We start from the raw sequence: 21,793 nt of genomic DNA, 5'->3' as shown, positions 1-21,793 counted from the left end.
GAAAAGCTCCCTCTACACTATCCCGTCAAACACTCCCAGAGCAGATACAGCACAGGTTAGATAGAGAGTAAAGCTCCCTCTACACTGTCCCATCAAACACTCCCAGGGCAGTTCCAGCACGGGTTAGATACAGAGTAAAGCTCCCTCTACACTGTCCCATCAAACACTCCCAGGGCAGGTACAGCACGGGTTCGATACAGAGTAAAGCTCACTCTACACTGTCCCAACAAACAATCCCAGGGCAGGTACAGCACGGGTTAGATACAGAGTAAAGCTCCCTCTGCACTGTCCCATCAAACAATCCCAGGGCAGGTACAGCACGGGTTAGATACAGAGTAAACCTCCCTCTACACTGTCCTGTCAAACACTCACAGGGCAGGTACAGCAGGGGTTAGATACAGAGTAAAGCTCTCTCTACACTGTCCCGTCAAACACTCCCAGGGCAAGTATAGCACGGGTTAGCTACAGAGAAAAGCTCCCTCTGCACTATCCCGTCAACCACTCCCAGAGCAGATACAGCACAGGTTTGATACAGAATAAAGCTCCCTCTACACTGTCCCGTCAAACACTCCCAGGGCAGTTCCAGCACGGGTTAGATACAGAGTAAAGCTCCCTCTACACTATCCCATCAAACATTCCCAGGGCAGGTACAGCACGGGTTAGATACAGAGTAAAGCTCACTCTACACTGTCCCAACAAACAATCCCAGGGCAGGTACAGCACGGGTTAGATACGGAGTAAAGCTCCCTCTGCACTGTCCCATCAAACAATCCCAGGGCAGGTACAGCACGGGTTAGATACAGAGTAAAGCTCCCTCTACAGTGTCCCATCAAACACTCTCAATGCAGATACAGCACAGGTTAGATACAGAGTAAAGTTCCCTCTACACTGTCCCGTCAAACACTCCCAGGGCAGGCACAGCACGGGTTAGATACAGTGTAAAGCTCCCTCGACACTATCCCGTCAAATACTCCCAGGGCAGGTACAGCACGGGTTAGATGCAGAGCAAAGCTCCCTCTACACTGTCCCATCAAACACTCCCAGGGCAGGTACAGCACGTGTTAGATACAGAGTAAAGCTCCCTCTACACTATCCCGTCAAACACTCCCAGAGCAGATACAGCACAGGTTAGATCGAGAGTAAAGCTCCCTCTACACTGTCCCATCAAACACTCCCAGGGCAGTTCCAGCACGGGTTAGATACAGAGTAAAGCTCCCTCTACACTGTCCCATCAAACACTCCCAGGGCAGGTACAGCACGGGTTAGATACAGAGTAAAGCTCACTCTACACTGTCCCAACAAACAATCCCAGGGCAGGTACAGCACGGGTTAGATACAGAGTAAAGCTCCCTCTACACTGTCCCATCAAACAATCCCAGGGCAGGTACAGCACGGGTTAGATACAGAGTAAAGCTCCCTCTACACTGTCCCGTCAAACACTCCCGGGGCAGGTACAGCACGGGTTAGATACAGAGTAAAGCTCCCTCTACACTGTCCCGTCAAATACTCCCAGGGCAGGTACAGCACGGGTTAGATACAGAGCAAAGCTCCCTCTACACTGTCCCATCAAGCACTCCCAGGGCAGGTACAGCACGTGTTAGTTATAGAGTAAAGCTCCCTCTACACTGTCCCGTCATACACTCCCAGGGCAGGTACAGCACGGGTTAGTAACAGAGTAAAGCTCTCTCTACACTGTCCCGTCAAACACTCCCAGGGCAAGTATAGCACGGGTTAGCTACAGAGAAAAGCTCCCTCTACACTATCCCGTCAAACACTCCCAGAGCAGATACAGCACAGGTTAGATACAGAGTAAAGCTCCCTCTACACTGTCCCGTCAAACACTCCCAGGGCAGTTCCAGCACGGGTTAGATACAGAGTAAAGCTCCCTCTACACTGTCCCATCAAACACTCCCAGGGCAGGTACAGCACGGGTTAGATACAGAGTAAAGCTCACTCTACACTGTCCCAACAAACAATCCCAGGGCAGGTACAGCACGGGTTAGATACAGAGTAAAGCTCCCTCTGCACTGTCCCATCAAACAATCCCAGGACAGGTACAGCACGGGTTAGATACAGAGTAAAGCTCCCTCTACAGTGTCCCATCAAACACTCTCAGGGCAGATACAGCACAGGTTCGATACAGAGTAAAGTTCCCTCTACACTGTCCCGTCAAACACTCCCAGGGCAGGCACAGCACGGGTTAGATACAGAGTAAAGCTCCCTCTACACTATCCCGTCAAATACTCCCAGGGCAGGTACAGCACGGGTTAGATGTAGAGCAAAGCTCCCTCTACACTGTCCCATCAAACACTCCCAGGGCAGGTACAGCACGTGTTAGATACAGAGTAAAGCTCCCTCTACACTGTCCCATCAAACACTCCCAGGGCAGGTACAGCACGGGTTAGATACAGAGTAAAGCTCCCTCTACACTGTCCTGTCGAACACTCCCAGGGCAGGTAAAGCACGGGTTAGATAGAGAGTAAAGCTCCCTCTACACTGTCCCATCAAACACTCCCAGGGCAGGTATAGCACGGCTTAGATACAGAGTAAAGCTCCTTCTACGCTGTCCTGTCAAACATTCCCAGGGCAGGCACAGCACGGGTTAGATACACAGTAAAGCTCCCTCTACACTGTCCTGTCAAACACTCCCAGGGCAGGTACAGCACGGGTTAGATACAGAGTAAAGCTCCCTCTACACTGTCCCATCAAACACTCCCAGGGCAGGTACAGCACGGGTTAGATACAGAGTAAAGCTCCCTCTACACTGTCCCATCAAACACTCCCAGGGCAGGTACAGCACGGGTTAGATACAGAGTAAAGCTCCCTCTACACTGTCCCATCAAACACTCCCAGGGCAGGTATAGCACGGCTTAGATACAGAGTAAAGCTCCCTCTACACTGTCCCATTGTGGTAAACCACTGTTCGTATTCCACTGTGTACATGCCTGGACATGCCTCGGCTGACTCCTCCCACAAGTCCTAGTATAAAGGTGACTGCTCCCCAGCCCTTTGTATTTCTGGACCGGTCGACCACTCGAGGCAGACCTTCATTCTTTTGTGAATAAAAGCCTTTAGTTACTCTCTTAACTCTCAGTCTTTTATGAGTAATTGATAGCGCATCACCCATCAAACACTCCCAGGGCAGGTACAGCACGGGTTAGATACAGAGAAAAGCTCCCTCTAAACTGTCCCATCAAACACTCCCAGGGCAGGTGCAGCACGGGTTAGATAGAGTAAAGCTCCCTCTACACTGTCCCATCAAACACTCCCAGGGCAGGTACAGCACGGGTTAGATACAGAGTAAAGCTCCCTCTACACTGTCCCATCAAACACTCCAAGGGCAGGTACATCACGGGTTAGATACAGAGTAAAGCTCCCTCTACACTGTCCCATCAAACACTCCCAGGGCAGGTACAGCACGGGTTAGATACAGAGTAAAGCTGCCTCTACACTGTCCCATCAAACACTCCCAGGGCAGGTGCAGCATGGGTTAGATAAAGAGTAAGGCTCCCTCGACACTGTCCCATCAAACACTCCGAGGGCAGGTACAGCACGGGTTAGATAGAGTAAAGCTCCCTCTACACTGTCCCATCAAACACTCCCAGGGCAGGTACAGCACAGGTTAGATACAGAGTAAAGCTCCCTCTACACTGTCCCCATCAAACACTCCCGGGGCAGGTACAGCACGGGTTAGATACAGAGTAAAGCTCCCTCTACACTGTCCCGTCAAATACTCCCAGGGCAGGTACAGCACGGGTTAGATACAGAGCAAAGCTCCCTCTACACTGTCCCATCAAACACTCCCAGGGCAGGTACAGCACGTGTTAGATACAGAGTAAAGCTCCCTCTACACTGTCCCGTCATACACTCCCAGGGCAGGTACAGCACGGGTTCGATACAGAGTAAAGCTCACTCTACACTGTCCCAACAAACAATCCCAGGGCAGGTACAGCACGGGTTAGATACAGAGTAAAGCTCCCTCTGCACTGTCCCATCAAACAATCCCAGGGCAGGTACAGCACGGGTTAGATACAGAGTAAACCTCCCTCTACACTGTCCTGTCAAACACTCCCAGGGCAGGTACAGCACGGGTTAGATACAGAGTAAAGCTCCCTCTACACTGTCCCATCAAACACTCCCAGGGCAGGTACAGCACGGGTTAGATACAGAGTAAAGCTCCCTCTACACTGTCCCATCAAACAATCCCAGGGCTGGAGCAGCACGGGTTAGATACAGAGTAAAGCTCCCTCTACACTGTCCCATCAAACAATCCCAGGGCAGGTACAGCACGGGTTGGATACAGAGTAAAGCTCCATCTACACTGTCCCGTCAAACACTCCCAGGGCAGAAAGAGCAGAGGTTCGATACAGAGTAAAGTTCCCTCTACATTGTCCCGTCAAACACTCCCAGGGCAGGCACAGCACGGGTTAGATACAGAGTAAAGCTCCCTCTACACTATCCTGTCAAATACTCCCAGGGCAGGTACAGCACGGGTTAGATACAGAGTAAAGCTCCCTCTACACTGTCCCATCAAACACTCCCAGGGCAGGTACAGCACCTGTTAGATACAGAGTAAAGCTCCCTCTACACTGTCCCATCAAACACTCCCAGGGCAGGTACAGCACTGGTTAGATACAGAGTAAAGCTCCCTCTGCACTGTCCTGTCAAACACTCCCAGGGCAGGTATAGCACGGGTTAGATAGAGAGTAAAGCTCCCTCTGCACTGTCCCATCAAACACTCCCAGGGCAAGTATAGCACGGCTTAGATATAGAGTAAAGCTCCCTCTACACTGTCCTGTCAAACATTCCCAGGGCAGGTACAGCACGGGTTAGACACAGAGTAAAGCTCCCTCTACACTTTCCTGTCAAACACTCCCAGGGCAGGTACAGCACGGGTTAGATACAGAGTAAAGCTCCCTCTACACTGTCCCATCAAACAATCCCAGGGCAGGTACAGCACGGGTTAGAAAGAGAGTAAAGCTCCCTCTACACTGTCCTGTCAAACACTCCCAGGGCAGGTACAGCACGGGTTAGATACAGAGTAAAGCTCCCTCTACACTGTCCCATCAAACACTCCCAGGGCAGGTACAGCACGGGTTAGATACAGAGTAAAGCTCCCTCTACACTGTCCCATCAAACACTCCCAGGGCAGTTACAGCACAGGTTAGATACAGAGTAGGTTTCCCTCTACACTGTCCCGTCAAACACTCCCAGGGCAGGCACAGCACGGGTTAGATACAGAGTAAAGCTCCCTCTACACTGTTCCGTCAAATACTCCCAGGGCAGATACAGCACGGGTTAGATACAGAGCAAAGCTCCCTCTACACTGTCCCATCAAACACTCCCAGGGCAGGTACAGCACGGTTAGATACAGAGTAAAGCACCCTCCACACTGTCCCATCAAGCACTCCCAGGGCAGGTACAGCATGGGTTAGATACAGAGTAAAGCTCCCTCTACACTGTCCCGTCAAACACTCCCAGGGCAGGTATAGCACGGGTTAGATAGAGAGTAAAGCTCCCTCTACACTGTCCCATCAAACACTGCCAGGGCAGGTATAGCATGGCTTAGAAACAGAGTAAAGCTCCCTGTACACTGTCCCATCAAACACTGCCAGGGCAGGTACAGCACGGGTTAGATACAGAGTAAAGCTCCCTCTAAACTGTCCCATCAAACACTCCCAGGGCAGGTGCAGCACGGGTTAGATAAAGTAAAGCTCCCTCTACACTGTCCCGTCAAATACTCCCAGGGCAGGTACAGCACGGGTTAGATACAGAGCAAAGCTCCCTCTGCACTGTCCCATCAAACACTCCCAGGGCAGGTACAGCACGGGTTAGATACAGAGTAAAGCTCCCTCTACACTGTCCCATCAAACACTCCCAGGGCAGGTACAGCACGGGTTAGATACAGAGTAAAGCTTCCTCTACACTGTCCTGTCAAACACTCCCAGGGCAGGTATAGCACGGGTTAGATAGAGAGTAACGCTCCCTCTACACTGTCCCATCAAACACTCCCAGGGCAGGTATAGCACAGGTTAGATACAGAGTAAAGCTCACTCTACACTGTCCTGTCAAACACTCCCAGGGCAGTTCCAGCACGGGTTAGATACAGAGTAAAGCTCCCTCTACACTGTCCCATCAAACACTCCCAGGGCAGGTACAGCACGGGCTAGATACAGAGTAAAGCTCACTCTACACTGTCCCAACAAACAATCCCAGGGCAGGTACAGCACGGGTTAGATACAGAGTAAAGCTCCCTCTGCACTGTCCCATCAAACAATCCCAGGGCAGGTACAGCACGGGTTAGATACAGAGTAAAGCTCCCTCTACACTGTCCTGTCAAACACTCCCAGGGCAGGTACAGCACGGGTTAGATACAGAGTAAAGCTCCCTCTACACTGTCCCATCAAACACTCCCAGGGCAGGTGCAGCACGGGTTAGATACAGAGTAAAGCTCCCTCTACACTGTCCCATCAAACAATCCCAGGGCTGGTGCAGCACGGGTTAGATACAGAGTAAAGCTCCCTCTACACTGTCCCATCAAACAATCCCAGGGCAGGTACAGCACGGGTTGGATACAGAGTAAAGCTCCCTCTACACTGTCCCGTCAAACACTCTCAGGGCAGATACAGCACAGGTTAGATACAGAGTAAAGTTTCCTCTACACTGTCCCATCAAACACTCCCAGGGCAAGTATAGCACGGGTTAGTTACAGAGTAAAGCTCCCTCTACACTGTCCCGTTAAACAATCCCAGGGCAGGTACAGCACGGGTTAGATACAGAGTAAAGCTCCCTCTACACTGTCCCATCAAACACTCCCAGGGCAGGTACAGCACGGGTTAGATACAGAGTAAAGCTCCCTCTACACCGTCCCATCAAACAATCCCAGGGCAGGTACAGCACGGGTTAGATACAGAGTAAAGCTCCCTCTACACTGTCCCATCAAACACTCCCAAGGCAGGTACGGCACGGGTTAGATACAGAGTAAAGCTCCCTCTACACTGTCACATCAAACAATCCCAGGGCAGGTACAGCACGGGTTAGATACAGAGTAAAGCTCCCTCTACACTGTCCCGTCAAACACACCCAGGGCAGATACAGCACAGGTTAGATACAGAGTAAAGCTCCCTCTACACTGTCCCATCAAACACTCCCAGGGCAGGTACAGCACGGGTTAGATACAGAGTAAAGCTCCCTCTACACTGTCCCGTCAAACACTACCAGGGCTGGTACAGCACGGGTTAGATACAGAGTAAAGCTCCCTGTGCACTGTCCCATCAAACACTCCTCGGGCAGGTACAGCACGGGTTAGATACAGAGTAAAGCTCCCTGTGCACTGTCCACATCAAACACTCCCAGGGCTGGTATTGCACGGGTTAGATACAGAGTAAAGCTCCCTCTACACTGTCCCATCAAACACTCCCAGGGCAAGTATAGCACGGGTTAGTTACAGAGTAAAGCTCCCTCTACACTGTCCCCATCAAACACTCCCAGGGCTGGTATCGCACGGGTTAGATACAGAGTAAAGCTCCCTCTACACTGTCCCATCAAACACTCCCAAAGCAGATACAGCACAGGTTAGATACAGAGTAAAATCCCTCTACACTGTCCCGTCAACACTCCCAGGGCAGTTCCAGCATGGGTTAGATGCAGAGTAATGCTCCCTCTACACTGTCCCATCAAACACTCCCAGGGCAGGTACAGCACGGCTTCGATACAGAGTAAACCTCCCTCTACACTGTCCCATCAAACACTCCCAAGGCAGGTACAGCACGGGTTAGTTACAGAGTAAAGCTCCCTCTACACTGTCCCCATCAAACACTCCCAGGGCTGGTATAGCACGGGTTAGATACAGAGTAAAGCTCCCTCTACATTGTCCCGTCAAACACTCCCAGGGCAAGTATAGCACGGGTTAGTTACAGAGTAAAGCTCCCTCGACACTGTCCCGTCAAACACTCCAAGAGCAGATACAGCACAGGATAGATACAGAGTAAAGCTCCCTCTACACTGTCCCATCAAACAATCCCAGGGCAGCTACAGCACGGGTTAGATACAGAGTAAAGCTCCCTCTACACTGTCCCATCAAACAATCCCAGGGCAGGTACAGCACGGGTTAGAATCAGAGTAAAGCTCCCTCTACACTGTCCCCATCAAACACTCCCAGGGCAGGTACAGCACGGGTTAGATACAGAGTAAAGCTTCCTCTACACTGTCCCATCAAACAATCCGAGGGCAGGTACAGCACGGGTTAGATACAGAGTAAAGCTCCCTCTACACTGTCCCGTCAAACAGTCCCAGGGCAGGTATAGCACAGGTTAGATACAGAGTAAAGCTCCCTCTACACTGTCCCATCAAACACTCCCAGGGCAGTTACAGCACAGCTTAGATACAGAGTAAAGCTCCCTCTACACTGTCCCGTCAAACACTCCCAGGGCAGGTATAGCACGGTTTAGATACAAAGGAAAGCTCCCTCTACACTGTCCCATTAAACACTCCCAGGGCAGGTACAGCACGGGTTCGATACAGAGTAAAGCTCCCTCTACACTGTCCCGTCAAACACTCCCAGGGCAGGTACAGCACGGGTTAGATACAGAGTAAAGCTCCCTCTACACTGTCCCATCAAACACTCCCAAGGCAGGTACAGCACGGGTTAGATACAGAGTAAAGCTCCCTTCACACGGTCCCGTCAAACTCTCGCAGGGCAGGTACAGCACGGGTTAGATACAGAGTAAAGCTCACTCTACACTGTCCCATCAAACAATCCCAGGGCAGGTACAGAACGGGTTAGATACAGAGTAAAGCTCCGTCTACACTCTCCCGTCAAACACTCCCAGGGCAGGTACAGCACGGGTTAGTTACAGAGTAAAGCTCCCTCTACACTGTCCCCATCAAACACTCCCAGGGCAGGTACAGCATGGGTTAGATACAGGGTAAAGCTCAACCTACACTGTCCCATCAAACAATGCCAATGCAGGTACAGCAGGGGTTAGATACAGAGTAAAGCTCCCTCTACACTGTCCCGTCAAACACTCCCAGGGCTGGTATAGCACGGGTTAGATACAGAGTAAAGCTCCCTCTACACTGTCCCGTCAAACACTCCCAGGGCAAGTATAGCACGGGTTAGTTACATCGTAAAGCTCCCTCTACACTGTCCACATCAAACACTCCCAGGGCTGGTATTGCACGGGTTAGATACAGAGTAAAGCTCCCTCTACACTGTCCCATCAAACACTCCCAGGGCAAGTATAGCACGGGTTAGTTACAGAGTAAAGCTCCCTCTACACTGTCCCGTTAAACAATCCCAGGGCAGGTACAGCACGGGTTAGATACAGAGTAAAGCTCCCTCTACACTGTCCCATCAAACACTCCCAGGGCAGGTACAGCACGGGTTAGATACAGAGTAAAGCTCCCTCTACACCGTCCCATCAAACAATCCCAGGGCAGGTACAGCACGGGTTAGATACAGAGTAAAGCTCCCTCTACACTGTCCCATCAAACACTCCCAAGGCAGGTACGGCACGGGTTAGATACAGAGTAAAGCTCCCTCTACACTGTCACATCAAACAATCCCAGGGCAGGTACAGCACGGGTTAGATACAGAGTAAAGCTCCCTCTACACTGTCCCGTCAAACACACCCAGGGCAGATACAGCACAGGTTAGATACAGAGTAAAGCTCCCTCTACACTGTCCCATCAAACACTCCCAGGGCAGGTACAGCACGGGTTAGATACAGAGTAAAGCTCCCTCTACACTGTCCCGTCAAACACTACCAGGGCTGGTACAGCACGGGTTAGATACAGAGTAAAGCTCCCTGTGCACTGTCCCATCAAACACTCCTCGGGCAGGTACAGCACGGGTTAGATACAGAGTAAAGCTCCCTGTGCACTGTCCACATCAAACACTCCCAGGGCTGGTATTGCACGGGTTAGATACAGAGTAAAGCTCCCTCTACACTGTCCCATCAAACACTCCCAGGGCAAGTATAGCACGGGTTAGTTACAGAGTAAAGCTCCCTCTACACTGTCCCCATCAAACACTCCCAGGGCTGGTATCGCACGGGTTAGATACAGAGTAAAGCTCCCTCTACACTGTCCCATCAAACACTCCCAAAGCAGATACAGCACAGGTTAGATACAGAGTAAAATCCCTCTACACTGTCCCGTCAACACTCCCAGGGCAGTTCCAGCATGGGTTAGATGCAGAGTAATGCTCCCTCTACACTGTCCCATCAAACACTCCCAGGGCAGGTACAGCACGGCTTCGATACAGAGTAAACCTCCCTCTACACTGTCCCATCAAACACTCCCAAGGCAGGTACAGCACGGGTTAGTTACAGAGTAAAGCTCCCTCTACACTGTCCCCATCAAACACTCCCAGGGCTGGTATAGCACGGGTTAGATACAGAGTAAAGCTCCCTCTACATTGTCCCGTCAAACACTCCCAGGGCAAGTATAGCACGGGTTAGTTACAGAGTAAAGCTCCCTCGACACTGTCCCGTCAAACACTCCAAGAGCAGATACAGCACAGGATAGATACAGAGTAAAGCTCCCTCTACACTGTCCCATCAAACAATCCCAGGGCAGCTACAGCACGGGTTAGATACAGAGTAAAGCTCCCTCTACACTGTCCCATCAAACAATCCCAGGGCAGGTACAGCACGGGTTAGAATCAGAGTAAAGCTCCCTCTACACTGTCCCCATCAAACACTCCCAGGGCAGGTACAGCACGGGTTAGATACAGAGTAAAGCTTCCTCTACACTGTCCCATCAAACAATCCGAGGGCAGGTACAGCACGGGTTAGATACAGAGTAAAGCTCCCTCTACACTGTCCCGTTAAACAATCCCAGGGCAGGTACAGCACGGGTTAGATACAGAGTAAAGCTCCCTCTACACTGTCCCATCAAACACTCCCAGGGCAGGTACAGCACGGGTTAGATACAGAGTAAAGCTCCCTCTACACCGTCCCATCAAACAATCCCAGGGCAGGTACAGCACGGGTTAGATACAGAGTAAAGCTCCTTCTACACTGTCCCATCAAACACTCCCAAGGCAGGTACGGCACGGGTTAGATACAGAGTAAAGCTCCCTCTACACTGTCACATCAAACAATCCCAGGGCAGGTACAGCACGGGTTAGATACAGAGTAAAGCTCCCTCTACACTGTCCCGTCAAACACACCCAGGGCAGATACAGCACAGGTTAGATACAGAGTAAATCTCCCTCTACACTGTCCCATCAAACACTCCCAGGGCAGGTACAGCACGGGTTAGATACAGAGTAAAGCTCCCTCTACACTGTCCCGTCAAACACTACCAGGGCTGGTACAGCACGGGTTAGATACAGAGTAAAGCTCCCTGTGCACTGTCCCATCAAACACTCCTCGGGCAGGTACAGCACGGGTTAGATACAGAGTAAAGCTCCCTCTACACTGTCCCATCAAACACTCCCAGGGCAGGTACAGCAGGGGTTAGATACAGAGTAAAGCTCCCTCTACACTGTCCCGTCAAACACTCCCAGGGCAGGTATAGCACGGGTTAGATACAGAGTAAAGCTCCCTCTACACTGTCCCATCAAACACTCCCAGGGCAGTTACAGCACAGGTTAGATACAGAGTAAAGCTCCCTCTACACTGTCCCGTCAAAAACTCCCAGGGCAGGTATAGCACGGTTTAGATACAAAGGAAAGCTCCCTCTACACTGTCCCATTAAACACTCCCAGGGCAGGTACAGCACGGGTTCGATACAGAGTAAAGCTCCCTCTACACTGTCCCGTCAAACACTCCCAGGGCAGGTACAGCACGGGTTAGATACAGAGTAAAGCTCCCTCTACACTCTCCCATCAAACAATCCCAGGGCAGGTGCAGCACGGGTCAGATACAGAGTAAAGCTCCCTCTACACTGTCCCATCAAACAATCCCAGGGCAGGTACAGCACGGGTTAGATACAGAGTAAAGCTCCCTCTACACTGTCCCGTCAAACACTCCCAGGGCAGGTACAGCACGGGTTAGATACAGAGTAAAGCTCCCTCTACACTGTCCACATCAAACACTCCCAGGGCTGGTATTGCACGGGTTAGATACAGAGTAAAGCTCCCTCTACACTGTCCCATCAAACACTCCCAGGGCAAGTATAGCACGGGTTAGTTACAGAGTAAAGCTCCCTCTACACTGTCCCCATCAAACACTCAAAGGGCTGGTATCGCACGGGTTAGATACAGAGTAAAGCTCCCTCTACACTGTCCCATCAAACACTCCCAAAGCAGATACAGCACAGGTTAGATACAGAGGAAAGCTCCCTCTACACTGTCCCGTCAACACTCCCAGGGCAGTTCCAGCACGGGTTAGATACAGAGTAATGCTCCCTCTACACTGTCCCATAAAAAACACTCCCAGGGCAGGTACAGCACGGCTTCGATACAGAGAAAAGCTCCCTCTACACTGTCCCATCAAACAATCCCGGGGCAGGTCCAGCACGGGATAGATACTGAGTAAAGCTCCCTCTACACTGTCCCGTCAAACACTCCCAGGGCAGGTACAGCATGGGTTAGATACAGGGTAAAGCTTAACCTACACTGTCCCATCAAACAATGCCAATTCAGGTACAGCACGGGTTAGATACAGAGTAAAGCTCCCTCTACACTGTCCCGTCAAACACTCCCAGGGCAGGTACAGCACGGGTTAGATACAGAGTAAAGCTCCCTCTACACTGTCCCATGAAACACTGCCAGGGCAGGTACAGCACGGGTTAGATACAGAGTAAAGCTCCCTCTACACTGTCCCATCAAACACTCCCAGGGCAGGTACAGCAGGGGTTAGATACAGAGTAAAGCTCCCTCTACACTCTCCCGTGAAACACTCCCAGGGCAGGTATAGCACGGGTTAGATACAGAGTAAAGCTCCCTCTACACTGTCCCATCAAACACTCCCAGGGCAGATACAGCACAGGTTAGATACAGAGTAAAGCTCCCTCTACACTGTCCCGTCAAACACTTCCAGGGCAGGTATAGCACGGTTTAGATACAAAGTAAAGCTCCCTCTACACTGTCCCATTAAACACTCCCAGGGCAGGTACAGCACGGGTTAGATACAGAGTAAAGCTCCCTCTACACTGTCCCGTCAAACACTCCCAGGGCAGGTACAGCACGGTTTAGATACAGAGTAAAGCTCCCTCTACACTCTCCCATCAAACAATCCCAGGGCAGGTACAGCACGGGTTAGATACAGAGTAAAGCTCCCTCTACACTGTCCCGCCAAACACTCCCAGGACAGATACAACACAGGTTAGATACAGAGTAAAGCTCACTCGACACTGTCCCGTCAAACACTCCCAGGGCAGGTACAGCACGGGTTAGATACAGAACAAAGCTCCCTCTACACTGTCCCGTCAAACACTCCCAGGGCAGGTACAGCACGGGTTAGATACAGAGTAAAGCTCCCTCGATTTGAGGAGGAACTTTTTCACCCAGAGGGTGGTTGGAAGCTGGAACTCACTGCCTGAAAGGGTGGTAGAGGCAGGAACCCTCACAACATTCAAGAAGCATTTGGATGAGCACTTGAAATGCCATTGCATACAAGGCTATGGACCAAATGCTGGAAAATGGAATTGGACTGGACAGGGAGGGATGGGCGGCGCAGACACGATGGGCCGAAGGGCCTCTTTCTGTGCTGTAAAACTCTATGACTCTATGATTCTATGACACTGTCCCCATCAAACACTCCCAGGGCTGGTATCGCACGGGTCAGATACAGAGTAAAGCTCCCTCTACACTGTCCCATCAAACACTCCCAGGGCAGGTACAGCACGGGTTAGATACAGAGTAAAGCTCCCTCTACACTGTCTCGTCAAACACTCCCAGGGCAGGTACAGCACGGGTTAGAGACAGAGTAAATCTCCCTCTACACTGTCCCATCAAACACTCCCAGGGCAGGTACAGCACGGGTTAGATACAGAGTAAAGCTCCCTCTACACTGTCCCATCAAACACTCCCAGGCCAGGTACAGCATGGGTTAGATACAGAGTAAAGCTCAACCTACACTGTCCCATCAAACACTCGCAGGGTTGGTATAGCACGGGTTAGATCCACATTAAAGCTTCCTCTACACTGTCCCGTCAAACACTCCCAGGGCAGGTACAGCACGGGTTAGATACAGAGTAAAGCTCCCTCTACATGTCCCATCAAACAATCCCAGGGCAGGTGCAGCACGGGTTAGATACAGAGTAAATCTCGCTCTACACTGTGCCATCAAACAATCCCAGGGCAGGTACAGTACGAGTTAGATACAGAGTAAAACTCCCTCGACACTGTCCCGTCAAAGACTCCCAGGGCAGATACAGCACAGGTTAGATACAGAGTAAAGCTCCCTCGACACTGTCCCGTCAAACACTCCCAGGGCAGGTACAGCATGGGTTAGATACAGAGTAAAGCTCGCTCTACACTGTCCCATCAAACACTCCCAGGGCAGGTACAGCATGGGTTAGATACAGAGTAAAGCTCCCTCTACACTGTCCCGTCAAACACTCCCAGGGCAGCTACAGCACGGGTTAGATACAGAGTAAAGCTCCATCTGCACTGTCCCATCAAACAATCCCAGGGCAGGTACAGCACGGGTTAGATGCAGAGTAAAGCTCCCTCTACACTGTCCCGTCAAACACTCCGAGGACAGATACAACACAGGTTTGATACAGAGTAAAGCTCACTCTACACTGTCCCGTCAAACACTCCCAGGGCAGGTACAGCACGGGTTAGATACAGAGTAAAGGTCCCTCTATACTGTCCCATCAAACACTCCCAGGGCAGGTACAGCAGGGGTTAGATACAGAGTAAAGCTCCCTCTACACTGTCCCGTCAAACACTCCCAGGGCAGGTATAGCACGGGTTAGATACAGAGTAAAGCTCCCTCTACACTGTCCGATCAAACACTCCCAGGGCAGTTACAGCACAGCTTAGATACAGAGTAAAGCTCCCTCTACACTGTCCCGTCAAACACTCCCAGGGCAGGTATAGCACGGTTTAGATACAAAGGAAAGCTCCCTCTACACTGTCCCATTAAACACTCCCAGGGCAGGTACAGCACGGGTTCGATACAGAGTAAAGCTCCCTCTACACTGTCCCGTCAAACACTCCCAGGGCAGGTACAGCACGGGTTAGATACAGAGTAAAGCTCCCTCTACACTGTCCCATCAAACACTCCCAAGGCAGGTACAGCACGGGTTAGATACAGAGTAAAGCTCCCTTCACACGGTCCCGTCAAACTCTCGCAGGGCAGGTACAGCACGGGTTAGACACAGAGTAAAGCTCACTCTACACTGTCCCATCAAACAATCCCAGGGCAGGTACAGCACGGGTTAGATACAGAGTAAAGCTCCGTCTACACTCTCCCGTCAAACACTCCCAGGGCAGGTACAGCACGGGTTAGTTACAGAGTAAAGCTCCCTCTACACTGTCCCCATCAAACACTCCCAGGGCAGGTACAGCATGGGTTAGATACAGGGTAAAGCTCAACCTACACTGTCCCATCAAACAATGCCAATGCAGGTACAGCAGGGGTTAGATACAGAGTAAAGCTCCCTCTACACTGTCCCGTCAAACACTCCCAGGGCTGGTATAGCACAGGTTAGATACAGAGTAAAGCTCCCTCTACACTGTCCCGTCAAACACTCCCAGGGCAAGTATAGCACGGGTTAGTTACATCGTAAAGCTCCCTCTACACTGTCCCGTCAAACACTCCCAGAGCAGATACAGCACTGGTTAGATACAGAATAAAGCTCCCTCTACACTGTCCCATCAAACAATCCCAGGGCAGGTACAGCACGGGTTAGATACAGAGTAAAGCTCCTTCTACACTGTCCCATCAAACATTCCCAGGGCAGGTACAGCATGGGTTAGATACAGAGTAAAGCTCTCTCTACACTGTCCCATCAAACACTCCCAGGGCAGGTACAGCACGGGTTAGAATCAGAGTAAAGCTCCCTCTACACTGTCCCATCAAACACTCCCAGGGCAGGTACAGCATGGCTTAGATACAGAGTAAAGCACCCTCTACACTGTCCCATCAAACAATCCCAGGGCAGGTACAGCACGGGTTAGATACAGAGTAAAGCTCCCTCTACACTGTCCAGTCAAACATTCCCAGGGCAGGTACAGCACGGGTTAGATAAAGAGTAAAGCTCCCTCTACACTGTCCCATCAAACACTCCCAGGGAAGGTACAGCATGGGTTAGATACAGAGTAAAGCTCAACCTACACTGTCCCATCAAACAATCCCAGGGCAGGTACAGCACGGGTTAGATACAGAGTAAAGCTCCCTCTACACTGTCCCATCAAATACTCCCAGGGCAGGTACAGCACGGGTTAGATACAGAGTAAAGCTCCCTCTACACTGTCCCCATCAAACACTCCCAGGGCTGGTATTGCACGGGTTAGATACAGAGTAAAGCTCCCTCTACACTGTCCCGTCAAACACTCCCAGGGCAAGTATAGCACGGGTTAGTTACAGAGTAAAGCTCCCTCTTCACTGTCCCGTCAAACACTCCCAGAGCAGATACAGCACAGGATAGATACAGAGTAAAGCTCCCTCTACACTGTCCCATCAAACACTCCCAGGGCAGGTACAGCACGGCTTAGATACAGAGTAAAGCTCCCTCTACACTGTCCCATTAAACAATCCCAGGGCAGGTACAGCACGGGTTAGATACAGAGTAAAGCTCCCTCTGCACTGTCCCATCAAACAATCCCAGGGCAGGTACAGCACGGGTTAGATACAGAGTAAAGCTCCCTCTACACTGTCCCATCAAACACTCCCAGGGCAGGTACAGCACGGGTTAGATACAGAGTAAAGGTCCCTCTACACTGTCCCCATCAAACACTCCCAGGGCAGGTACAGCACGGGTTAGATACAGCGTCAAGCTCCCTCTACACTGTCCCATCAAACAATCCCAGGGCAGGTACAGCACGGGTTAGATACAGAGTAAAGCTCCCTCTACACTGTCCCGGCAAACACTCCCAGGGCAGGTACAGCACGGGTTAGATAGAGTAAAGCTCCCTCTACACTGTCCCATCAAACACTCCCAGGGCAGGTACAGCACGGTTTAGATACAGAGTAAAGCTCCCTCTACACTGTCCCATCAAACACTCCCAGGGCAGGTACAGCACGGGTTAGATACAGAGTAAAGCTCCCTCTACACTGTCCCCATCAAACACTCCCAGGGCAGCTACAGTAAAGCTCCCTCTACACTTTCCCATCAACAATCCCAGGGCAGGTACAGCACGGGTTAGATACAGAGTAAAGCTCCCTCTACACTGTCCAGTCAAACATTCCCAGGGCAGGTACAGCACGGGTTAGATACAGAGTAAAGCTCCCTCTACACTGTCCCGTCAAACACTCCCAGGGAAGGTAGAGCATGGGTTAGATACAGAGTAAAGCTCAACGTACACTGTCCCATCAAACAATCCCAGGGCAGGTACAGCACGGGTTAGATACAGAGTAAAACTCCCTCTACACTGTCCCGTCAAACACTCCCAGGGCAGGTACAGCACGGGTTAGATACAGAGTAAAGCTCCCTCTACACCCTCCCATCAAACAATCCCAGGGCAGGTACAGCACGGGTTAGATACAGAGTAAAGCTCCCTCTACACTGACCCGGCAAACACTCCCAGGGCAGGTACAGCACGGGTTAGATAGAGTAAAGCTCCCTCTACACTGTCCCATCAAACACTCCCAGAGCAGGTACAGCACGGGTTCGATACAGAGTAAAGCTCCCTCTACACTTTCCCCATCAAACACTCCCAGGGCAGGGACAGTAAAGCTCCCTCTACACTGTCCCATCTAACACTCCCAGAGCAGATACAGCACAGGATAGATACAGAGTAAAGCTCCCTCTACACTGTCCTGTCAAACACTCCCAGGGCAGTTCCAGCACGGGTTAGATACAGAGTAAAGCTCCCTCTACACTGTCCCATCAAACACTCCCAGGGCAGGTACAGCATGGCTTAGATACAGAGCAAAGCACCCTCTACACTGTCCCATCAAACAATCCCAGGGCAGGTACAGCACGGGTTAGATACAGAGTAAAGCTCCCTCTACACTGTCCAGTCAAACATTCCCAGGGCAGGTACAGCACGGGTTAGATAAAGAGTAAAGCTCCCTCTACACTGTCCCATCAAACACTCCCAGGGAAGGTACAGCATGGGTTAGATACAGAGTAAAGCTCAACCTACACTGTCCCATCAAACAATCCCAGGGCAGGTACAGCACGGGTTAGATACAGAGTAAAGCTCCCTCTACACTGTCCCATCAAACACTCCCAGGGCAGGTACAGCAGGGGTTAGATACAGAGTAAAGCTCCCTCTACACTGTCCCGTCAAACACTCCCGGGGCAGGTACAGCACGGGTTAGATACAGAGTAAAGCTCCCTCTACACCCTCCCATCAAACAATCCCAGGGCAGGTACAGCACGGGTTAGATTCAGAGTAAAGCTCCCTCTACACTGTCCCGTCAAACACTCCCAGGGCAGGTACAGCACGGGTTAGATACAGAGTAAAGCTCCGTCAACACTCTCCCATCAAACACTCCCAGGGCAGGTACAGCACGGGTTAGATACAGAGTAAAGCTCCCTCTACACTGTCCCATCAAACAATCCCAGGGCAGGTACAGCACGGGTTAGATACAGAGTAAAGCTCCCTCAAAACTGTCCCGTCAAACACTCCCAGGGCAGGTACAGCACGGGTTAGATACAGAGTAAAGCTCCCTCTACACTGTCCCCATCAAACACTCCCAGGGCTGGTATCGCACGGGTTAGATACAGAGTAAATCTCCCTCTACACTGTCCCGTCAAACACTCCCAGGGCATGCATAGCACGGGTTAGTTACAGAGTAAAGCTCCCTCTACACTGTCCCGTCAAACACTCCCAGAGCAGATACAGCACAGGATAGATACAGAGTAAAGCTCCCTCTACACTGTCCCGTCAACCACTCCCAGGGCAGTTCCAGCACGGGTTAGATACAGAGTAAAGCTCCCTCCACACTGTCCCATCAAACACTCCCAGGGCAGGTACAGCACGGCTTAGATACAGAGTAAAGCTCCCTCTACACTGTCCCATCAAACAAACCCAGGGCTGGTATCGCACGGGTTAGATACAGAGTAAATCTCCCTATACACTGTCCCGTCAAACACTCCCAGGGCAAGTATCGCACGGGTTAGATACAGAGTAAATCTCCCTCTACACTGTCCCGTCAAACACTCCCAGGGCATGCATAGCACGGGTTAGTTACAGAGTAAAGCTCCCTCTACACTGTCCCGTCAAACACTCCCAGAGCAGATACAGCACAGGATAGATACAGAGTAAAGCTCCCTCTACACTGTCCCGTCAAACACTCCCAGGGCAGTTCCAGCACGGGTTAGATACAGAGTAAAGCTCCCTCTACACTGTCCCATCAAACAATCCCAGGGCAGGTACAGCATGGCTTAGATACAGAGTAAAGCACCCTCTACACTGTCCCATCAAACAATCCCAGGGCAGGTACAGCACGGGTTAGATACAGAGTAAAGCTCCCTCTACACTGTCCAGTCAAACATTCCCAGGGCAGGTACAGCACGGGTTAGATACAGAGTAAAGCTCCCTCTACACTGTCCCATCAAACACTCCCAGGGAAGGTCCAGCATGGGTTAGATACAGAGTAAAGCTCAACCTACACAGTCCCATCAAACAATCCCAGGGCAGGTACAGCACGGGTTAGATACAGAGTAAAGCTCCATCTACACTGTCCCATCAAACACTCCCAGGGCAGGTACAGCACGGGTTAGATACAGAGTAAAGCTCCCTCTACACTGTCCCGTCAAACACTCCCAGGGCAGGTACAGCACGGGTAGATACAGAGTAAAGCTCCCTCTACACCCTCCCATCAAACAATCCCAGGGCAGGTACAGCACGGGTTAGATACAGAGTAAAGCTCCCTCTACACTGTCCCGTCAAACACTCCCAGAACAGATACAACACAGGTTAGATACAGAGTAAAGCTCACTCTGCACTGTCCCGTCAAACAGTCCCAGGGCAGGTACAGCACGGGTTAGATACAGAGTAAAGCTCCCTCTACACTGTCCCATCAGCACTCCCAGGGCAGGTACAGCACGGGTTAGATACAGAGTAAAGCTCCCTCTACACTGTCCCGTCAAACACTCCCAGGGTAGGTACAGCACGGGTTAGATACAGAGTAAAGCTCCCTCTACACTGTCCCATCAAACAATCCCAGGGCAGATACAGCACGGGTTACATATAGAGTAAAGCTCCCTCTACACTGTCCCGTCAAACACTCCCAGGGCAGGTACAGCACGGGTTAGATACAGAGTAAAGCTCCCTCTACACTGTCCCCATCAAACACTCCCAGGGCTGGTATCGCACGGGTTAGATACAGAGTAAAGCTCCCTCTACACTGTCCCGTCAAACTCTCCCAGGGCAAGCATAGCACGGGTTAGTTACAGAGTAAAGCTCCCTCTACACTGTCCCGTCAAACACTCCCAGAGCAGATACAGCACAGGATAGATACAGAGTAAAGCTCCCTCTACACTGTCCCATCAAACACTCCCTGGGCAGGTACAGCACGGCTTAGATACAGAGTAAAGCTCCCTCTACACTGTCCCATCAAACAATCCCAGGGCAGGTACAGCACGGGTTAGATACAGAGTAAAGCTCCCTCTACACTGACCCATCAAACAATCCCAGGGCAGGGACAGCACGGGTTAGATACAGAGTAAAGCTCCCTCTACACTGTCCCATCAAACACTCCCAGGGCAGGTACAGCACGGGTTAGATACAGAGTAAAGCTCCCTCTACACTGTCCCCATCAAACAATCCCAGGGCAGGTACAGCACGGGTTAGATACAGAGTAAAGCTCCCTCTACACTGTCCCATCAAACAATCCCAGGGCAGGTACAGGACGGGTTAGATCCAGAGTAAAGCTCCCTCTACACTGTCCCGTCAAACACTCCCAGGACAGGTACAGCACGGGTTAGATACAGAGTAAAGCTCCCTCTACACTGTCCCATCAAACACTCGCAGGGCAGGTACAGCACGGGTTAGATACAGAGTAAAGCTCCCTCTACACTGTCCCGTCAAACACTCCCAGGGCAGGTACAGCACGGGTTAGATACAGAGTAAAGCTCCCTCTACACCCTCCCATCAAACAATCCCAGGGCAGGTACAGCACGGGTTAGGTACAGAGTAAAGCTCCCTCTACACTATCCCATCAAACACTCCCAGGGCAGTTACAGCACGGGTTAGATACAGAGCAAAGCTCCCTCTACACTGTCCCGTCAAACACTCCCAGGGCAGGTACAGCACGGTTTAGATACAGAGTAAAGCTCCCTCTACACTCTCCCATCAAACAATCCCAGGGGAGGTACAGCACGGGTTAGATACAGAGTAAAGCTCCCTCTACACTGTCCCGTCAAACACTCCCAGGACAGATACAACACAGGTTAGATACAGAGTAAAGCTCACTCTACACTGTCCCGTCAAACACTCCCAGGGCAGATACAGCACGGGATAGATACAGAGCAAAGCTCCCTCTACACTGTCCCAACAAACACTCCCAGGGCAGGTACAGCACGGGTTAGATACAGAGTAAAGCTCCCTCTACACTGTCCCGTCAAACACTCCCAGGGCAGGTGCAGCATGGGTTAGATACAGAGTAAAGCTCCCTCTACACTGTCCCATCAAACAATCCCAGGGCAGGTACAGCACGGGTTAGATATAGAGTAAAGCTCCCTCTACACTGTCCCGTCAAACACTCCCAGGGCA

Source organism: Somniosus microcephalus, unplaced genomic scaffold, assembly GCF_052327205.1.
Source record: "Somniosus microcephalus isolate GS21.2 unplaced genomic scaffold, FLI_Smic_1.0 unresolved_chr3, whole genome shotgun sequence".
NCBI lineage: Eukaryota > Metazoa > Chordata > Chondrichthyes > Squaliformes > Somniosidae > Somniosus > Somniosus microcephalus.
This window is presented reverse-complemented; position numbering follows the sequence as displayed.